The sequence below is a fragment of the Vicia villosa genome, linkage group LG4, assembly GCF_029867415.1.
Source record: "Vicia villosa cultivar HV-30 ecotype Madison, WI linkage group LG4, Vvil1.0, whole genome shotgun sequence".
NCBI lineage: Eukaryota > Viridiplantae > Streptophyta > Magnoliopsida > Fabales > Fabaceae > Vicia > Vicia villosa.
The window spans coordinates 185936763-185960028 of NC_081183.1; the positions used below are offsets into that span (position 1 = coordinate 185936763).

A 23266-nucleotide genomic window follows, 5' to 3' on the forward strand; every position below is an offset into this window, starting at 1 on the left:
TACTTGTTGTTCCTATAATATTCACCAAATAAATATATGCAAAACAAAAAAGAGAAAAAAAAGAAAGAAAAAAATAAAAAAAGAAAGAATGTATATTTACTATAATAATGTGGATAAAACATGAACATAGCATAAGCATAACATTCATATCATGCATGCCATATTTCATTACCAAAGCATTAAAGAAAAACTATCTTCATCTCCAGTCACACCATTGCAACTCAACCGCTAATTCAGACAAGATCTCAAAAGAAAAGGGCAATGGAACAATTGGAACAGAACCAGGCCGCCCTTCGTGAGGAAATGACCCAACTAAAGGGTACTGTTGAAGACCTCCAGGGAGGAATGGCCCAAGTGCTGAGCTTCATGAAAGAACTCAAAGATAAGCAAGATAAAGCTAAGGAAGTTCATGATCAGTATGAAGAGATACCTAAAGATGGCAACCCATTGCTAGGATATGTTAAGGGTCATGACCCTCACAAGGCAAAAGCCCACTCCTCAAAAAGGACTATCACAACTCATGAAGAGGGAGAGGCTTCTCAAGAAGGATTTATCCCTACTATTCAGAAAGAAGGGGCGTCTCGCACCGTTCGCATTCCAGTCAACAATCCGCTTAGGGATGAGGACTACTTGGATTTACAGTATGGGGACACTAATGACACAGATCAAGTCCCTCAACCAAAGCTGACCTCCGTTGATTCTGGGGAGAATTCCAAGGAGAGCGGACAAATCAAGGCGCTGGAAGAAAGGATGAAAGCAATGGAAGGATATGATGTCTTCGATGTGGATACCTATGAAATGAGCTTAGTGCCGGATTTGACTATTCCTCACAAATTCAAGATACCCGACTTCGAAAAGTACAAGGGACTCTCTTGTCCGAGGAATCACTTGCGCATGTATGTGCGAAAAATGGCTGCTTATGCTCATGACCAAAAGCTGATGATGCATTTTTTCCAAGATAGCCTGAGTGGAGCATCGGTTGACTGGTATATGCAATTAGAGAAGTCTCACATCCGAAGCTGGACCGACCTTGCTAATACGTTCCTGAAACAATATAAATACAATTTGGACATGGCACCCGATCGGATGCAACTCCAAAATTTGTCACAAAAGAAAGAGGAATCATTCAAGGAGTATGCACAAAGATGGAGGGAAATGGCCTCCCGAGTCCAACCTCCCTTGTTGGAAAAAGAACTCGTAAAAATGTTTATGGCTACATTACAAGGGCCATACTACGATAAAATGGTAGGGAGTGTGTCTTCAGGGTTTTCAGATTTAGTGGTTATTGGTGAAAGGATAGAAGACGGAATTAAGAGCGGGAAAATACAAGGAGCATAATCTAACTCTTATCACTCAAAAAGGCCCACCTCAACCTTCGCTAAAAAGAAGGAAGGGGAGACCAACGCAGTAGTGCATCAAGAGCCTAGACCTCCTGTGTCCTACCCACCTCAACAAAGCAGGTTCCAAGGTCCTCCGAGGAAATTCGATCCTCTACCCACTTCCAAGAGTGAAATACTAAAATATTTGCTGAGTGAATCATTGGTAGAGCTTAGACCTATGCCACCCCTAATTCCAGGAAAGATTCCACCCAGATTCAACCCGAATGAGAGGTGTGAATTTCACGACAATTCTCCTGGACATACGTTGGAAAAATGTTGGGCCTTTAGGCACAAGGTTCAGGACTTGATAGAGTCAGGAGCAATTGCTTTTGACAAACCCAATGCGAAAACAAATCCAATGCCACACCATGAAGGCGCAGTCAATGCAATAGAAGTTGTCAATGAGCAAGAGTTGGTTCAACAACGGAACTCCCCCACAGATGCACTTAAGAGGTATCTTCTTATAAAGGGGTTTATCCTAGAACATAACGAAGCTTTCGAAGACACTTTGCAAAGACTCATGGATCAAGGATTGATCCAATTGGAGGAACACCCTGAAGAGGAATATGTGGCGATGGTGGAAAGAAACGAGCCTTTAATGATACCTGCACAAGGGGCAAGGAAACCATTGATTATCCCATGCTCTAGACCGCCAGTGATGATACCTGCGCAAGAACGTACCAAGATCATCCCAATCAGAGGACCATATCCTTTGGACAAGATGAAAGCGGTACCATGGGAATACGAGACCGATACTAATACTGCAGTATCAAGCATCGTTGGACCTGGAGGTATGACCCGTAGTGGGCGCATATTCAAAACTGCGCGAGTACAACCAATGTCTAGTGGAAACTTGACACAATCTGGAGAACAAGTTGTCACGAGACCAATTGACGAGGCTGAACCTAAGGATAAAGAAACTTCTAATAAAGATGCTGAGGAGTTTCTCGCTCTGATTAAGAAGAGTGATTATAGAGTGGTAGATCAGTTGCAACAGACACCGTCTAAAATATCGCTCTTATCATTATTGATACACTCCGAGAAGCATCGAGATGCCTTGATGAAGATCCTAAACGCTGCCCATGTAACTAAAGACATCACAGTCAATCAATTTGATGGGATGGTGGCCAATCTAACTGCTGGGGCATGCCTGGGTTTCAGTGACAATGAGTTACCCCTACAAGGAAAGTCACACAACAAAGCCTTGCATATCTCCATGCAATGTGGGAAGGCTCATCTGGCTAGAGTTTTGATCGACACAGGGTCATCTTTAAACGTGATGCCAAAAGCCACACTTGATAAGATAGCCTTAGAGGGACTCGTGGTTAGACCTAGTCGTCTGGTGGTTAAAGCTTTCGATGGATCACAGAGTCCGGTATTTGGAGAAGTAGACCTTCCTGTCATAATTGGTCCCCACACCTTCTGCATCAACTTCCAAGTGATGGAAATCGAGCCAGCTTATACCTGCCTACTAGGGCGTCCTTGGATCCATGCACCTGGGGCAGTCACCTCCACCCTCCATCAGAAACTAAAGTTTGTGAATGGGAACTCCATAGTAACTATCAATGGAGAAGAGGATATATTTGTCAGCAATCTAAACTCATACAGATATATTGAGGCTGGAGACGAAGCATTGGGTACCGCATTTCAAGCTCTAGAAATTGCAACTGCTATCACACTACCAGTGGAGAAGATAAGAAGGGCGGTAACCTCATGGAAAGACCTACAAGACGCAGATACTAAAGGCTGGGGCAAGCTGCCAGAAGTTTTGGTGAAGAAGGATCGCCTGGGGTTAGGATACCAACCCACCAAGGTCACAAGCATTAGGAAAGAAGAACGACCATTTCCCCCAATAATGCAAACTTTTGTGACTGGCAGTTGTGAGCATGTGGCTATGGTGTCCAATCAGGACTCTCAAGAAGGGACATCCAATTTCATTCGAGAGATCAGGCCAGGAGAACAGCTTCAGAATTGGACAAGCCTGGAGATACCGGAGATAGTTTTCATTTCAAAGTAATTTGCTTTTGTGTGTTTTATTTCCCCTTTTTGATAAAGAAAAACAATAACGCTCATGCCTCGCCCGAAGCATAGAGCTAGTTTGTAAGGGCCCCATTTACTTTCAAGTTCGAAGTTTATTAATAAAATTGTCTTTGCATTTTGGTATTGAAAATATTGTCTTTTCTCGCATTTATTCCTTTCCCATTTCTGAAAATGACAAATAAATTTCTTGCACAAACAAAGCACGTTCACATCTGCATACTAAAAGAAAACAAACATAAAACATGTGCAGATCACTTTCTGACACCACCGATAATAATACTGCTGAGACTCTATACAAATTCGAGACTCTCGCTAATCAGGCTGAAGGAGGGGATGAGGAAGACGATGAACTTCCGGAAGAGTTGTCAAGGTTAGTGGATAAGGAATCCAAGAGCATGCTCCCTCCACAAGAGGCCATTGAAACCATAAACTTGGGAACAGATGAGGAACCCAAAAACATTAAGATTGGGGCAACGCTAGGTAAGGACGTAAAAGCAACGTTAATCAAGCTCCTCCACGAGTATGCAGAGATTTTTGCTTGGTCATACCGTGATATGCCGGGGTTGGATACAGACATCGTGGTACACAGGTTACCTCTCAAAGAAGGATGTGCGCCGGTCAGGCAAAAGCGCAGAAGGGTTCGACCAGATATGGATAGTAAGATTAGGGAAGAGGTGCTCAAACAGTTCGATGCCGGGTTTCTTGCTGTGGTTGACTACCCACCTTGGATTGCAAACATAGTGCCGGTTCCTAAAAAAGACGGGAAAGTGCGCATGTGTGTAGATTACAGGGATCTAAATAAAGCAAGTCCAAAAGATGATTTCCCACTTCCACATATAGATATCTTGGTGGATAATACAGCACAAGCTTCAGTGTTCTCTTTTATGGATGGTTTCTCCGGGTATAATCAGATTAAGATGGCTCCCGAGGATATGGAAAAGACCACCTTCATGACCTCTTGGGGCACCTTTTGCTACAAAGTAATGCCATTCGGGTTGAGAAATGCAGGGGCAACATATCAAAGAGCCATGGTCACATTATTCCATGATATGATCCATAAAGAGGTCGAAGTATATGTAGATGATATGATTGCCAAGTCTCCCACGGAAGAAGAACATATTACAAATCTACATAAGCTGTTTGAACGTCTAAAGAAGTACAAGCTAAGGTTAAACCCGAACAAGTGTACGTTTGGTGTAAGATCGGGAAAGCTGTTGGGATTCATTGTAAGCCAACGAGGTATAGAGGTTGATCCCGATAAAGTAAAAGCCATACAAGCGATGCCCGTTCCAAAAACAGAAAAAGAGGTACGAGGTTTCCTGGGTCGGTTGAATTACATCTCAAGGTTCATTTCACATCTAACAGCTACATGCGAGCCTATATTCAAACTACTCAGGAAAGATCAACCTATCAAGTGGAATGATGATTGTCAAGTAGCCTTCGAAACCATAAAGAACTACTTACAAGAACCACCTATACTCTTACCTCCTGTACCCGGAAGGCCACTAATCATGTACCTCACAGTACTCGAAAGGTCTATGGGGTGTGTACTGGGGCAACAAGATGAAACAGGCAGGAAAGAACACGCTATTTACTACCTCAGTAAGAAATTCACGGATTGCGAGTCTCGGTATTCACCATTGGAAAAGACATGTTGCGCCCTAGCATGGGCCTCCAAACGTCTAAGGCAATATATGCTGAACCACTCCACATGGCTGATATCGAGAATGGATCCTTTGAAATACGTGTTCGAAAAACAGGCTCTCACGGGTAGAATTGCAAGATGGCAAATGTTGTTGTCCGAATACGACATACAGTATGTAACTCAAAAAGCAATAAAAGGGAGTGTCTTGGCAGAACATCTTGCCCACCAACCACTCGAGGAATACCAATCTATGAAGTTCGACTTCCCAGACGAGGATATTATGCTAGTAAGAGACTATGAAATACCGGGACCCGATGAGGGACCCGAACCGGGTTTGGTATGGAAACTCATGTTCGACGGTGCTTCAAATGCACTAGGACATGGCATAGGGGCAGTATTGACATCTCCCGATGACCGACACTTACCCTTCACTGCAAGACTATGTTTCGACTGTACCAACAACATTGCAGAATACGAAGCATGCATATTGGGGTTAGAAGCTGCAATCGACCTAAGAATCAAACTCCTTGATGTATACGGAGACTCAGCATTGGTAATCCATCAGGTCAACAAAGAGTGGGACACTCGAGATGCAAAGCTAATCCCATACCGAGACCTTATACTGGAGTTGACAGCTGAATTTGATACTATCACCTTTACTCATATCCCGAGGGAAGAAAATCAAATAGCCGATGCACTAGCAACGCTTTCCTCTATGTTCAAAGTGACCTGGCCAAACCATGAACTACGAATAACCGTTAGGCACTTCGACGAACCTGCCTATTGTTTCACGATCGGGGAACAGTCTGACAACAAACCATGGTACCACGACATTAAAGAGTACCTGGAAAAACAAGAATACCCGGAGAATGCCTCAACAATTGATAAAAAGACACTGAGGAGACTTGCATCCAAGTTCTTCTTAAGCGGAAGCATCCTATACAAAAGGAACTATGATTCAGTGTTATTGAGGTGTGTAGATAAAAACGAGGCCAATGAAATTATCAGGGAGGTACATGAAGGAACCTTCGGAACTCATGCAAACGGACATTCAATGGCTAGAAAGATACTGCGGGCAGGGTATTACTGGTTAACAATGGAGGCCGACTGTTTCCAATATGCAAGGACCTGTCACAAGTGCCAAATCTACGCTGACAAGGTGCACGTACCACCAAACCCGTTGAACGTTCTGAGTTCACCATGGCCATTTGCAATGTGGGGAATCGACATGATAGGGATGATAGAACCTAAAGCTTCGAACGGACACCGATTTATATTAGTCGCCATAGACTACTTTACCAAATGGGTCGAAGCTGCCTCTTACACCAACGTAACAAGACAAGTAGTCACTCGGTTCATCAAGCATAATATCATATGTCGGTATGGGGTTCCAAGCAGGATTATCACCGATAATGGGTCGAATCTAAACAATAACATGATGAGGGAGCTGTGCGAGGAGTTCAAGATTAAACACCACAATTCTTCACCATACAGGCCTAAAATGAACGGCGCTGTCGAAGCTGCAAATAAAAATATCAAAAAGATAATACAAAAGATGGTGAAAACATACAAGGATTGGCACGAGATGCTTCCCTTCGCCCTACACGGTTACAGAACCTCGGTGCGTACATCTACAGGGGCAACTCCCTTCTCCCTAGTCTACGGTATGGAAGCTGTCCTCCCAATCGAAGTGGAGATCCCGTCATTAAGAGTCATAGCTGACACAAAGTTAGAAGAATCGGAATGGGTAAAAACTCGTTTCGATCAGCTTAATCTCATTGAAGAAAAGCGACTGACAGCTTTGTGTCATGGACAACTCTATCAGAAGAGGATGAAAAAGGCGTTCGATAAGAAGGTCCGACCTCGAACCTACAAAGAAGGTGACATTGTCCTCAAGAAGATACTGTTACCTCGACTCGACGCCCGTGGAAAATGGACACCTAACTACGAAGGTCCATACATTGTAAAAACGGTGTTCTCGGGAGGGGCATTAGTCCTCACTACAATGGATGGGGATGAGCTACCGCACCCAATCAATTCAGATGCAGTCAAGAGGTACTATGCCTAGCAGGGATAAGGCTTCAAGCTACGAGCCCAAGACAATTCGTAAAGGATAGGAAATCGAGCAATCATCAACTTCCGAAGTCAAAGGATTACTGGGGCCCTCGATAGCAAAAAAGAGCAATAGCAGTATTAATGTCATTTCTATTTGTCATTTTTCTTTCTCTCATACCCTTTGTACATTCGCCAATTTAAGGCAATAATCAATAAAAGCTTTTCACTTTCATACTTATCTTTTCATCATTTCAATACCAAGTGCAAAGAATAATTTATTTCTCATAAACTTTAAACTTCGAATTTAAAACAGGAAACTTACAAATCATTAGACCGAAATAAAGGGGATAAAAACCACGATACCTCCGGCAGCCAATATACGCCTGATGATCTGACAACACAAAAAAAAAAACACCGCCACATTCCAACATACTAGCCCCGGGCGATCTGAGTCAAGACCCGTAAAGTTGCTCGAAAGATCTTAAACAAATTCCAATTGGTGACAAAAGATAGTACCCCAAAGTCATCATACTTACATATTCACTTACATAAACACTCATACACATCGCATTTACATACAAAACATTCACATGACCTGCATTCGCATACAAACATTCATCATACAAATAACAAAATCATAAGCATACACATTTGCAAGATAACCTTTTATACGCACAACTCGCCCGCATCAAGACAAGTAACCCTTTTGGGGTTAATCCAACTACGATAGTGAGTAGGTACGGTCAACTGCGACGACTTACTGGAAAGTAAGTGGACCTTACCATCTACGATAAACTCACTCCAACTACGATAGTGAGCAGGTACGGCTAACTGCGACGACTTACTAGACTGACAGTAAGTGGGCCCTACCATCTACGATAAGCTTACTCTAACTACGATAGTGAGTAGGTACGGTCAACTGCGACGACTTACTGGAAAGTAAGTGGACCTTACCATCTACGATAAGCTCACTCCAACTATGATAATGAGTAGGTACGGTCAACTGCGACGACTTACTGAAAAGTAAGTGGACCTTACCATCTACGATAAACTCACTCCAACTACGATAGTAAGCAGGTATGGCTAACTACGACGACTTACTAGAGCTATAGTAAGTGGGTCATACCATCTGCGACAGACTTATTCCAACTACGATAGTGAATGGGTATACCAACCGCGACGACTTACTAGAATTATAGTAAGTGAGTTACCCATAAGCTGCAAACCCCTGCTAGCGCCATAAGTAAGGTAACTACTTTAACAAGGCATCCCTCTCCACTACCGGGTACAAGGCAAATTCAAGGGGTCTTCCATTATTTAATAACTCTTCGATCAAAAGACGTGAGAACTGCGTATTCTCACTCCATTCAATCAAAGGTAATTAAATAGGGGCAGCTGTCATACCCCAAAATTTACCTCCCACACTTTTCTCATAACAAAAGCAAGGCTCAAATCTCAAAGCATGGCTCATTCACATAATCCAGATAATTCACAGTCAACTGATCCAAATTGAAAGGTCAATCATAATCAAGGCATGATCCAAACTTTAACCATTGGGCAAATATCAAGTATGGGGTGCATAACCATCATTTGATCAAGAATTGATCATGATTCCATTAATAGAAACTCAGAGATGAACAAAGATGAAAAGGTTCAAATTAGGGTTTCTTAGGAGAAAGTCAACCCAACTTTGACTGAGCATAACTTTCACATGGAACATCAGAAATTCCCCACTCAAAGCCTATTTTGAAGGAAATTGAATTCTCTACAACTTTGTGTCTCACAAGCCAAGGCTAGAAATGCTTCATTTAAGAGATACAAAGCAAAAGATTACAGGTTATTTTCAGGCATCCTTCAGAAACAGTTTTTTCCCAAAGAGAATATGGTCAAGATAAAAGCTTCAAATGAAAAATATGTTCCAAAGTGGCTGGTAGAGGACCTCTTGAGGTTTCTAAAAAGTATTAGATCTCCCTCATAGCTTAAAAATTGAGTGAGATATGCTTGATCAAAGTTAGGTGATTTTGGAGGATCAAATGTGAAAAAGGGAGGTTCAAATTGGATTTTTTACAAATAGGCCCATGTTTGTACAAGTTGAACTTGGTCCATAAGTTATTCAAAACACATGCCACGAATAATAAGTATTTTATTTGATTTTATACAAATTTATTTCATTTAAAATGGATTCTTAATGATTTAATTAAATGAAAAAATCAAATATTAGATAGAAAGTATATTTTGGGTGATTCTCAATCAGAGTTTATGACCAAATATAATCATATTTTCGTGCATAAATTAAATGGAAAGAATTGATACAAAAGAAGCCAAGTTTAGTAACTTAAAAATCAAGAAATCAAATCAATTTTCTCAATATTGCAAGATTTGATTCAAGAAAGATTTCTGAAGTTTTTGTTAACCTAAATCGTTGCCTATAAGTACCTAACATATACCAAGTGAATAGGGGTTGGAAAATTGGATCAGAGAAGTTTGCAAGAGCGCAAAAACCTTCAAGAAAATTCAGAATCGGATTCAGAGATTGGAGGCTTTTCAAAAGGATTTGAAGATCATAACACGTTCCTAGGATCACTCTGAAGCTACCTGGATCATCATACTTCGCCAACACCCCCAGAATTCCTCCAAACAAGCCCAGGTAAGTCACTCTGAAACTCGGCTCGATTAGAGTATTTCACGCCTTCTCATGTAATTCTGATTGTATATTGTGGTTTGTATGATTGCTGTGAACATTCCTGTGCATTTAATTGGATTTCTGGGTGCATTTGATACCGATTGCCATTATCGGCCGAACTAGGGTTCGTAGATGTAATTTGGGATTTCTCTGTTAGGAGTAAAATTAGGCTAAGATATTTACATGGTTAGATTCGCACAGTGAGGACGAGGAGAAAGAGAGGTTTGCGCCATATTTATTTGTGCTAGAGTGTTATTCGCTATTTTTGTAGGTTTTGTTTGCTACGAACAAGTGTGTAGTTATTTCGTAGCAAAATCCCCAGAAAATAAACAGGTTCGTTGGGGAAGATGATAACGTGTCTTGGCCCGGTTGGTTGCTTTTGAATTGCGCGCGCGTTCTCCATCATTTGTCCACACTTTTCATATATTGCAATAAGCGCGTATAATAAACGAATGACGAAGTTGGCTGGGTTGGTTAAAGGGACGCGTATGGGAGTGGAGGGTCACAGGTTCGAGCCCTCCCTCCAACATTATATTTTTATGAGAAGCTTGTCTGTACTCCAGTACACGCGCGTCTGGAAGGAATACCATGGTCCCTCAGATCTGATCCATAGATCCCCACTAGCCTTAGATCACGCGCCCAGAATTTGGTCCCTATAATATGGACCCTAATAATTAACCTTACTGAATCCAAAACCTTAATAAACTTAATAATTTTAATTGTTTTATTTGTTTTAATTAAAATATCTATTTTAATGTAATTAAATAATTGTATTATAATATTTTTTTTGTAAAATAAATACATGACAATTAAATTACAAAGAATTATAATTTGTTATTCGTGCCGATTAAATCGATTAATCGCTATGGTTAACAATATTTTTTAATTAAAATGTTATTTAATTAAATAAAAATTGGTCTTATTATTATTTGGTTAAATGGTTGCAACTATTTTATTAGTTGTGATGATTAACCGTTTTTCCCTCGATTTAACTTGTTATTCTTTTTAATCGAATCAATCGATGGCGAGGAGTAACAATGCATTTAAAATTCTATAAAAATTATTATAAAATACCTTAATTCATTATTAGTGATAATCGAATCAATCGATTAAAATTGGTAGTGATGCAAATTTCAAATCTTTTAACCATGGTGATCAAACCTATTGATCATTGCGGTTAATAGTGCCAAATCAGGGTTGTACGCCCCAAACCCTAAAAATCATTCTAAAATCCATTCAAACTACAATTACAAACCCAAACTGCGATAGGCTGACCAAAAAGCCTCTAAAAAACACATATCAAATCAAATTCCAATTCTAAATGGCGTACAACCCTTCCCGAACTACGTAGACTCTGATCCTCCCTAAGGAGGTACGTAGGCACTTGGCAACAAGGCGAGTCCCCCTCTTCAAAATCTCAATCATGTCCTTATAATTCTGTTTGCCACATTTCTTTACGAACCCTGCCATGCAACCCTAATCTTTGATTGTTAGCCTTTAGGAAAGGGCTGAGGGTGCCTCATACCTTCCCTCAGCCTGATTATAATAACTTACCCTCAATCTCTTATCTGTGTAGGGTTTCCTATTCGCCCTTCAGAATAGGTGGCGACTCTCTAAGTATAATTTTTAGGCAGGTTGCTACATCAGCTTGTTTGTGGGTGGTATGGTGTCGCTATTCGGTGATTAACTCCATATTTCCGAAGAAGTTTTTCGAGGATTTTTGAAATGAAATGAGAGCCTCCATCACTAATCACTAGTCTTGGTACGCCAAACCTAGGAGAGATGACATTTTTAAATAGCTTGGTTACTACTCGTATGTCGTTTGTAGGAGAGGCGATAGCTTCTACCCATTTTGAAACATAATCGACAGCTACGATGATGTACTTATTGCCAAACAATGATGGAAAGGGACCCATAAAGTCTATTCCCCAGACGTCAAATATTTCAACTTTTAAAATTCCTTTTTGAGGCATTTCGTCTCATCTTGAGATGTTTCCAGTTTGTTGACATCTACCACAGTTTATAATGGCAAAGTGAACGTCTTTCCATAGGTTAGGCAAATATGGTCCAGATTGGAGGATCTTTGCGCAAGTTTTAGACGTGCTTGCATGACCTCCATAGGGGGCTGAATGACGGTGCGTTATTATACTTCCTATTTCTTCCTCAGGTACGCAACGTCGAAAGATTCCATCGGAGCCTCTCTTAAAAAGAAGAAGGTCGTCCCAATAGTATTGTTTTAGGTCGTGGAAGAACTTCTTCTTCTGTTGGTAACTTAAATCATGAGGGATTACACCAGCGGCTAAATAGTTTACAAAATCCGCATACCAGGGTGTAATGGTCATGGCTAGAGTGGTTGCGACAGGTTCCTCGGAAACGTTTCCTTCTATTTGAGCGATAAGCTTATCGTAAGGAAAATCATCGTTAATTGGTACGGTTTCAGGTTCTAGGTTTTCTAAACGAGAAAGGTGGTTTGCTACGACGTTTTCTGTTCCCTTTTTGTCTTTAATTTCTAAATCGAATTCTTGCAGTAGCAAGATCCATCTTAGGAGTCTCGGTTTAGCGTTCTTTTTAGTTAATAAGTACCTAATTGCAGCGTGGTCGGTGTATATGATTATTTTGGCTCCTACTAGATAGGAACAGAATTTATCTAAAGCAAATACAACCGCCAAAAGCTCTTTTTTGGTTGTAGCGTAATTCATTTGAGCTTCGTCCATAGTTCTACTAGCATAGTAAATGACGTGAAGTTTATTATCCTTTCGTTGTCCTAGAACAGCGCCTACAGCGTAATCACTTGCATCACACATTATTTCAAATGGTTCAGTCCAATCGGAGGGTTGCATAGTGGGTGCAGAGATTAATGCTTCCTTAAGGGTTTTAAAGGCTTCTAAGCATTTGTCATCAAAGATAAAATCGGCGTCTTTCATTAATAATTCGGTTAAAGGTTTAGTTATCTTTGAGAAATCCTTAATAAAACGTCGGTAGAAACCAGCGTGTCCTAAGAAACTTCGTATTTCTCTTACGATCTTTGGAGGTTGAAGATTTTCAATAACTTCTATTTTAGCTCTATCTACTTCAATTCCTCTGTTTGACACGATATGTCCTAACACAATCCCTTCTTGTACCATAAAGTGACATTTCTCCCAATTTAAAACTAGGTTAACTTTCACGCAACGTTCTAGAACTTTTTCTAAATTCGCAAGACATCCCTCAAAACTTTGTCCACATACGGAGAAGTCGTCCATAAAGACTTCCATAATATTGTCAAGGAAATCGACGAATATTGCCATCATACATCTTTGAAATATCGCAGGTGCGTTATATAATCCGAATGGCATTCGTCAGTAGGCAAAGGTTCCAAATAGGCAGGTGAAAGTTGTTTTCTCTTGGTCATCCGGATGGATTGGGATTTGGAAGAAACCAGAATAACCGTCCAAATAACATAAATGGGAATGTCTAGCTAGGCGTTCTAACATTTGATCTAAGAATGGAAGGGGAAAATGGTCTTTACGAGTGGCTTTATTTAATTTTCTATAGTCTATGCACATTCGCCAACCAGATTCAACTCGCTTGGTTATGGTTTCACCTTTCTCATTTTTAATCACTGTGACTCTTCCTTTCTTAGGTACTACATGAAGGGGGCTAACCCATTTACTATCATATATGGGGTATATTATTCCAACTTCTAGAAGTTTTAGAACTTCTTTCCTAACCACTTCGCTCATGATCGGGTTAAGTCTCCTTTGGTGTTCTCTAGAGGTTTTCGAGTCTTCCTCAAGCATAATTCGATGCATACAAACGGAGGGAATTATTCCTTTGAGATCAGATATCTTATAGCCTAAAGCTGTTGGATATTTCCTTAGGACTTCTAACAATTTTTCGGTTTCGATCGTCCTAGGTCAGCATTGACTATTACAGGTCGTTCGAGTTCGGTGTCTAGGAATTCATACCTTAGATTTTTAGGAAGCATTTTGAGTTCGTCAGTCAGTTTATTAGGAGAAGGTGTAGGATCAGGTGTTAATGCTAAGCATTCGTTTAAGCTTAAGTTTTGGCTTTCTTCTTGCGTGTTATCATCAGTTGTTTCGGTTATAGGGATTTCTAGGATTTCAGGGTTTTCGAGTGGTTCAGTTTTTGCTTCTTTGACGCATTCGTCAGTGATATCCATGAAACAGCAGGTGTCATCTATTGCGGGTGCTTTTAAGAAGTGAGATAGAATAAATTCAATCTTTTCTTCTCCTACTTCGAAGGTTAGAATCTTCTTAGTACGATTGCACCAGCGGTTGCTAAGAACGGTCTTCCTAGTATGATCGGGATATTAGAATCTTCTTGAATATCCATGATGATAAAATCAGTTGGGATGTAGAATTGACCTACTCACACAGGTATATTTTCTAAGATTCCTACAGGATATTTAACTGAGCGATCGGCTAATTGAAGACACATTCTTGTAGATTTAAGCTCACTTAAGTTTAGTTTTTTACAGGTTGAAAGAGGCATCAAACTAACACTAGCTCCTAAATCGCATAAGGCTTTATCTATAATAGTCTTTCCTATTACGCAAGGTATGGAGAAACTACCAGGATCTTTTTGTTTGGGAGGCATGTCATTTTGAATGATGGCACTACATTCTGCAGTAAGCATTACGATTTCGTTATCCTCGAGTTTCTTTTTGTTCGAAAGAATTTCTTTGAGAAACTTAGCATAAGAAGGCATTTGGGTTATAGCTTCTGTGAAAGGTATGGTTATGTTTAATTGTTTCAGAAGTTCTACAAACTTTTTAAATTGCGCTTCAGTTTTAGATTTAGCTGGCCTCTGAGGGTAAGGAATAGGTGGCTTATATGGTGGTGGAGGTACATATGGTTTCTCTTTTTCAGTCTCCACTTCGGTGTTGTTTTCACTTATCTTAACGGGTTGGTCATCGGTTGATGTCTTTTTAGTTTCCTTTGGCTCTTGTTGTGACATGGGTGCGTTTTGAGTTCTAGGATCGATAGGTCCATCGTAGTTCGTTCCAATTTGTAGTGTAATCGCATTAGCATGTCCTTTAGGATTAGGTTGTGGTTGAGCAGGAAATGTGCCAGCAGGGGCAGCAGTAGGTGCTTGTTGTTGAGCTACTTGGGAAATCTGCGTTTTGAGCATTTTGTTGTGAGTAGCTGAAACGTCTACTTTGTTTGCTAATTGTTTTAGTTGCTCACTATTGTGAATGTTTTGATTCAGGAAATCCTTGTTAGTTTGTGTTGGGAAGCTATAAAGTTTTCCATCATGATTTCTAGATTCTAATTCCTAGGGGCATTTGGAGCAGCTACGGGTGCTTTTTGATAGCCAAGTGGGACAGCAGGTGCTTGTCCAGGTGCGTGCAACGCATTGTTGTTCTTATATGAAAAGTTTAGATGATTCTTCCATCTAGGGTTGTACGTGTTTGAGTTAGGGTTTCCCTGAGCATAATTCACTTGATCAGGTGGAACACCTCTCAGAAGTTGACATTCAGCAATAACATGTCCAGTTAAACCAGATATCTTGCAGTTTGGAGTTATAGCTGCCGCGGTGGCTGCAGGAGTTATGGTTAGGTTCTCGATCTTTTGAGTTAAGGCGTCTACTTTTGCGTTAACGCGGTCTATACCACTAACTTTGTACATTCCTCCTTTGGTTTGGGATTTCTCTACAGCGGTTCGTTCTCCTCCCCATTGGTAATGGTTTTGCGCCATGTTTTCTATGAGGTTATAGGCTTCATCATGAGGTTTGTCCATTAACGCTCTGCCAGAAGCGACATCTATGGTCATTTTAGTGTTACATAATAGACCACCATAAAAAGTATGGATGATCAGCCATGGTTCAAGTCCATGATGAGGACATAGTCTTAGCATATCTTTATATCTCTCCCAGGCCTCGAAGAGTGATTCATTGTCTTTTTGGGTAAATCTGTTGATTTGACCTCTTATCATAGCAGTTTTGCTAGGCGGGAAATATCTTGCTAAGAAAATTCTCTTCAATTCATCCCAGGTCGTTATGGAATTAGAGGGTAGAGATTGAAGCCATGCTCTAGCTCTATCTCTCAAGGAGAATGGAAAAAGATGTAATTGAATAGCTTTGGGACTGACGTTGTTAGCTTTGACAGTGTCGGCGTATTGCACGAACACGGATAAATGGAGATTCAGATCATCTGCAGGGCTTCCAAAGAATTGGTTCTGCTGGACAGCTTGCACCATCGAAGGTTTTAGTTCGAAATTGTTTGCCTCAATCACAGGTGGTGCGATACTTGAGTGCAGTTCAGCTCGTGAAGGAGCGGCATAGTCTCTAAGAGGACGAGCAGCAGCCATCTCTAACTTCGGAGTTTGTTGATCAGAAAGGATCAATTCCTGAGAAACTGGAATTGGTTCTACTTCGGGAAGATGATGAATTCGACGTCTTACGTTAATAAAACGTTTGATTTCGTTAATTCGTTGTATTAATCCCCCTCCTTGTAAACGAGTATTTGGCATACAATCGTTCAAAGAAAAGGAACAGAATTGCCCTAGTCTCTACTATGTAACAGTGAGTTATAATATCGACTTAAATAGTCCCCGACAACGGCGCCAAAAACTTGATCTCGACTTTACGTGTCTATTAATCTGATGACTGCAAGTGCACAGTCGTGTCGTGTAGTTTTAAAAGATATCGAATCCACAGGGACTATGAATCGACCTACCGTTATCTAAGGTTATTACGTAAAGCTAAGGCTAAGAATACTTGGGTTGTTTCTAAGTGAAAATTAAAATATTAACTCTAAGAATATAATGATAAACGGATATCAGTATGTATTTTGTCTAACTTAGGTGATCTGAAGGTCCATTGGCTATGGTTCTTATTTAATTAAAAATCTCTATTAACTATGTTGTTTAAAAGTCCTCCTCTCAAACTCTCGCTCTGTTAATTTAGACTACTATCCTAACTCATAATGTACGCTCTCGCCATCCCATTAGATTTAGAAAAGCCTTTTGAAAACATCATATTTAATAAAATGCTCACTTCATGAAGACGTTACCTACTTAAATCTCCTAGTCTCAAACTCTCGCTCTGTTGACTCGGATCATGCTAGTATTCCCTAATGTACGCTCTCCCTGTCCCGCGTCGGGTTTAAAAACACTTTTTGAAAATAAATAAATTCTAATTAGTTTTAATACGCTCTCGCCGTCCTTAAAACTAATGTCCTGTGTCTACTATCCTGTTAAAAATCTCAAACTCTCGCTCTATTGATTTTAACTTTAGTTAGTTCTAAAATCTCAAACTCTCGCTCTATTGATTTTACACCTTTAGCATAATTAATTAGACACAAAACCAGAAACGAGTGATATTTAATAAAACATATTTAAGCCAACTTATTTCGGATCCCTACGGTTAACTTACTCTACATACCGATATCTCAATTAAATTAGCCAGACATATTGATACGGTTAAACATGCATAAATTGGTTCGGTTCATAATAATAAGCATATTAGTGGGCATACAATATATCATGCAATAATAATTAAAGCAGTAAATAGAAACCTGAATAATAAAATCTGAATTAATTAAACTTGGAATCTTCGAGTACTCGAACTTCCACCACAGGTCGGTTGGATCGTTCTTCAGAAAATTATTCGGCGTAAAAATAGTAAAGCAAGGAATAAAAAAACTAAATCTAACGTAAGGTTAGATCTATTAAAAGTTCACAACAATTTCCGATGTAGAAATTGCTGTGAGAAAAGAATAGCAGGAATTAAATTGCAAAGGAAATAATGTAATCAGAAAATAAAAACGGCAGAGTTTCGTTGCAGAAATTCGGACCATTTTCAAATACTTTGCCTCTAGTATTTATAGGAATAAGTTTGCAAAGTACTTCCCACTTTTCAGTTTTCACGTTCCTCCTTTTTCTCCTTAAAGCGCGCGTCCACGTGACCAGAAAAGAGTCGTTGGTTGAAAAGGGGCTTGAGACGTGCGTCTCAAGTGACTACAATCTAGGAGACGGGCGTCTCCTCTTTTTTACGTGGCAAGGTGATAAGTACCAAAATGTCGATATTGTGAGTATGTAAATAATGGCACTTATCGATACTTTTGTTAATACCGTTTGAATAAATCCCCATTTTGTGTATAAATACGTATACTTTGTGAATAGTTGTATTTTCATATACTTTTATACCATTTGATAGTTTTTCCTTTGTTTTTATAGGTATTCATGCTTATTGGAGCCTTGAGGAATAAAGTGTCAAAGGCACGGCTTCGATTTTGCAATTTTGGTGAAAGCCCGCTTAGCCACCATCAAGCGGACTTCCATAGGCTCAAAATAAGGATGACCAAAATCATCATTTTGGGTTCCATTCATTCATTATTGAGTAGAGCATTGAATAAGCTTTCCAACGCTTCGAACCGGACGCAATTCGGAGTTACGGTTCTCGTGTTATGGCGAAAACAAAATCTGATTTTTAGCAGACTCCGCTGAGCGGAGCTCCAGCGGAGCAAATCAGCGTCTGGATGCAATTTTGAGTCCGCTGAGCGGAGGGGGTCCGCTAAGCGGACCTGCTAAGACAGCATCTCGTTAAAAGGGGCCAAAATCACATTTTTAGGTTATGGGTTGGGTATTTTTGAGTCCCAACACCATCAACTTCATTCTTAGATCAAAATTAGCTTAGAAAACAACTTCGGAGGTTGCATAAGGATGATCGGGGGTGGATTGAGCGTCGAACGGAGCTGATAAACCGGGAGATTTTCGGTTCATTTCTCTTCTTCTTTGTGTATTTCTCTTTGGTTGGGTTTGTTTGTATATTTACTTGAATCTTATGTATATTTACCGATTATAATGTTATATTTAACTTGCTTTACGAATCTGTGTTGATGTTATCCTGGATTTTTGCTCTATGCTGGGGATTTGGGGTGCTTTAGAGATAAACTTCTTGAATCCTTATCTAGGATGATTATCTGTTGGTTCTGAACTCTAGAGATAGATTTAGAGCTAGCATTCACCGATTGTATCTGTACTTAATGCTTTCGTGTTTGAGCGGCGCGCGAGAGATCGCCGATGCGAGAACACGGATGTTCTCGTGACTTCGCGTTAGAGATAACCTTAGTTGTGAGATGATCTCGTTTGTGCTCCAGAGATGGACGCTTATGTGAGAGATACGTGATAACATAGATGAGTATTGTAGGTTGAGTATAACGGGTTGGTAAGTGTATGTTTGTGAAGAGTGAATATATTTGCATTCCTGATAAGTTATTTCTCTTCTAAGAATGTGTTTATTCTTTTCCTGTTTATATCTTTGTTTACTTTTTGCTCATTCAATCCCGAGCTCGAAACCATAGAAACTATTGAATGGCATCTCTCCATCTCTGTGGACGATAATTCTTGGATCAATATTTCCAAATCTTGTTTGTTGCTTGCCCTATATTGCATTCAACAAAATGGCGCTGTTGCCGGGGATGGTTGTGAATTGCATCGCAATAGTTTTCGTGGTTTTGAGCTTTGTATATAACGTATATATTGTATAGTTTCAAGTGTATATATTTACTTGTACATGTTTACTTGTTTATGTTCACCATATAGTTTCTTGTATATGTTACATATAAGTATACTTTTATTGGTGAATGTTGGTGAAACATGTTGATCTCGGATGAGCTCTTTAATAGCAAATCTTCACTTTTCAACTTGTGAATCCAACATTCACTAACTTTTCTCTTTGTGTATGTTAATAGTTAAATGTGTTTCATGTTTGTATATATGTGTTTGTTCATGTACATATTTGTATACTTGTGTTTTCCTTTATGTTCGTTTAATCATTGTATATATTTTTACCCGTAACGTTTGTTGAGTGGTTGGTTAGGACACTTTCTTTAGGCTTGTACGGTGAGACGTCACCATGACATGACGAGAGGAAGCTACTTTCCAAACAACGAAACAATAAAGGCGTCGAGCTAACGACGTAAAACAAGCGCTTGTTGGGAGGCACCCCAACGGTTGTAAATGTTGTTTATATTTTTGTTTAAGAGGAATTTAGGTGAAGTGGTGTGTGATTGGAACAGCTGGTGCAATTCTGATTTTTCTGAGTTCTGATGTGCCCGCTAAGCGAGGTCAGCTCCGCTAAGCGAGCATAGCAGAATTTTGTTTTTCTGCTCTATACCAGTGGGGTTCCCATTCCACCTGGTTCACTCATTTTTCCCACTTTCACCAAGGCTATTAGTAGTAGATAATAGTTTTATTTTTCTAATTTTTTTATTGTTTGTTTTTTCTCGAATTTTGTCGATAATTCGAAGATTTTTGAGGTGATTCTCCAAAGCTTGAGTGTTTCAACTTGCGGATGTATGGTAGGATATTATTTTTGAAGTTGTATCACCCAAGGTAATTATTTATCGCTTTCTATAGCATAACATGTTTAGTAAACTTTTCATTTGTACAATTACCATGCCATTCATTCTTTTTGCATTACTTGCTTATTGATTGAATCACTTTAGTTCCCAAACCATAAATGTGAGGAAGCTTTCCATTGTTTACATATGCTGGAGGCCACAATCTTTGTTTTAACTGGATTTTATTATGCTTAATCTTTTGTTTATGTTGATTTTATGAAAGCATGAAAAGGATTAAGGCATTTTGATTCATTTTGAGCACAACCACCATAACCAAATAGTCAATTCACCTTGTGAGTGTGTGATCATTTGTTAACCCTTTTGAGCCTTTTTGTCAATGTCCATGTTGTTTTTGCTAAATGCTTATCTTTGAGTGTTTAGTTGTCATTTTTGCATGGATGATTGATTCTTTGTTTTCTTGAACCCTCAACCATGATTTTTGGTATGAATTTTTACCTTGCCTTAAAAAGTAGGGAGTATTCACATGATGATGTGGTTGAAATCAAGTTGGGGAGAGAAATGGTTGTGTACTTATTTGGTTGTTGCTATGAAATTGAAAAGAAAAGAAAAAAAATGTGAAAAGAAAAGAAAAGAAAAAGAAAGAAAAAAAATGAAAAAGTTTTGAAAAACAAAAAGAAAAGAGAAGCTAATAATTGTGCTAATAAGTATTGTGATTGGTTTGAGAAACTTGTGTTTAAGGAAGAAGTTTAATCGAGATTTTGTTGTTTGAATCTTTGGTGGATTGATCACTCCCTTAGGTTTAGGCAAGTTTTTGTTTCGATTAGCCTTAGGATATATCCCTTGTTTGTTAACCAAGCCATATTACAACCTTGAAAAGCCCTTGTGATTCTTGCTTTTATATCTTCAATGTGATTTTTGGATGAATGCATAATTTAATCTTTTGTTTGCAAGATTGTTGGATGAGTGTTAAAATTCCTTCACCTTTGTGTGTTCTTCATCCATTGATGAATTTTTGCTAGGTGTGATTCATGATGTGAGCTTGTATTGTTTTAGAATGTTTTGTATGCTTTTTGTACTTAGGATTTGTTTCGTTTACATGTTGTCGTTGTAGGATAGTGGTAAGTACTTACTTTGTTTATACGTTTTTGTGTTGAACCATACATTTGTTTTTGTTTTTCAAAACTTGTTGATTCACAATTCTTTGGTTTATTACTTTCAATTCTTTGATTTATTTGACATTCATTGAGGACAAACAAAGTTTCAAGTTGGGGAGAGTTTGATAAGTGCCAAAATGTCGATATTTTGAGTATGTAAATGGTGGCACTTATCGATACTTTTGTTAATACCGTTTGAATAATTCCCCGTTTTGTGTATAAATACGTATACTTTGTGAATAGTTGTATTTTCATATACTTTTATACCATTTGATAGTTTTTCCTTTGTTTTTATAGATATTCATGCTTATTGGAGCCTTGAGGAATAAAGTGTCAAAGGCACGGTTTCGATTTTGCAATTTTGGTGAAAGCCCGCTTAGCCACCATCAAGCGGACTTCCATAGGCTCAAAATAAGGATGACCAAAATCATCATTTTTGGTTCCATTCATTCATTATTGGATAGAGCATTGAATAAGCTTTCCAACGCTTCGAATCGGGCGCAATTCGGAGTTACGGTTCTCGAGTTATGGCGAAAACAAAATCTGATTTTTAGCAGACTCCGCTGAGCGGAGGGGGTCCGCTAAGCGGAGCTCCAGCGGAGCAAATTAGCGTCTGGATGCAATTTTGAGTCCGCTGAGCGGAGGGGGTCCGCTAAGCGGACCTGCTAAGACAGCAGCTCGTTAAAAGGGGCCAAAATCACATTTTTAGGTTATGGGTTGGGTATTTTTGAGTCCCAACACCATCAACTTCATTCTTAGATCAAAATTAGCTTAGAAAACAACTTCGGAGGTTGCATAAGGATGATCGGGGGTGGATTGAGCGTCGAACGGAGCTGACAAACCGGGAGATTTTCGGTTCATTTCTCTTCTTCTTTGTGTATTTCTCTTTGGTTGGGTTTGTTTGTATATTTACTTGAATCTTATGTATATTTACCGATTATAATGTTATATTTAACTTGCTTTACGAATCTGTGTTGATGTTATCTTGGATTTTTGCTCTATGCTGGGGATTTGGGGTGCTTTAGAGATAAACTTCTTGAATCCTTATCTAGGATGATTATCTGTTGGTTCTGAACTCTAGAGATAGATTTAGAGCTAGCATTCACCGATTGTATCTGTACTTAATGCTTTCGTGTTTGAGCGGCGCGCGAGAGATCGCCGATGCGAGAACACGGATGTTCTCGTGACTTCGCGTTAGAGATAACCTTAGTTGTGAGATGATCTCGTTTGTGCTCCAGAGATGGACGCTTATGTGAGAGATACGTGATAACATAGATGAGTATTGTAGGTTGAGTATAACGGGTTGGTATCCCTGTTTATATCTTTGTTTACTTTTTGCTCATTCAATCCCGAGCTCGAAACCATAGAAACTATTGAATGGCATCTCTCCATCTCTGTGGACGATAATTCCTGGATCAATATTTCCAAATCTTGTTTGTTGCTTGCCCTATACTGCATTCAACACAAGGGGAGTGGGAGACGGACGTCTCCACTCCTTTACTTGGTCTTCTTCTCAATTTGGGCCTTCTCCATGTTTTAAGCCCAAGACGGGCGTCTTCCAGGAGCATGAGACGGACGTCTCACTTCCTTGAGTGGGCTACGTGCTCACTCTTTTGGGCTGGGCCAGCTGCTCTTTGCACCTCCATCCTTTACTAATGCTTCACCTCCATCTTTTACTTGTCTTTTAAATCGATTTTTCTCTATTTCTTCTTCTTTTGACAAATAGTTTTCAGCACGAACATAATACCTGAAACATCAAAAATACCCGCATAACACCATAATAAAACAATATAAATAAATGAAAATGCTAATAATATTTATGGAATTTAAGCTAAATATATGATATAAATTTGTGTTATCAATGCTACAAACAAATGCAAACAATATACATATGAATATCCTACTCCCATTATCACTTATTAATCACCACATTTGCTTGAAGTCTTCTACACTAGAATGAGATCCTACAACACTAGTTCCTCTTTTAATCTAAAACTCAAT

General features: G+C 39.4%; 1 non-coding gene across 1 annotated transcript; it reads left to right on the forward strand.

Moving 5' to 3' along the window:
- Nucleotides 1–15631: 15631 nt before the first annotated feature.
- LOC131600867 (small nucleolar RNA R71) lies at nucleotides 15632–15738 on the forward strand. Its single transcript, XR_009283471.1, has one exon. It is a non-coding gene; the product is annotated as a small nucleolar RNA R71 (small nucleolar RNA).
- Nucleotides 15739–23266: the final 7528 nt, after the last annotated feature.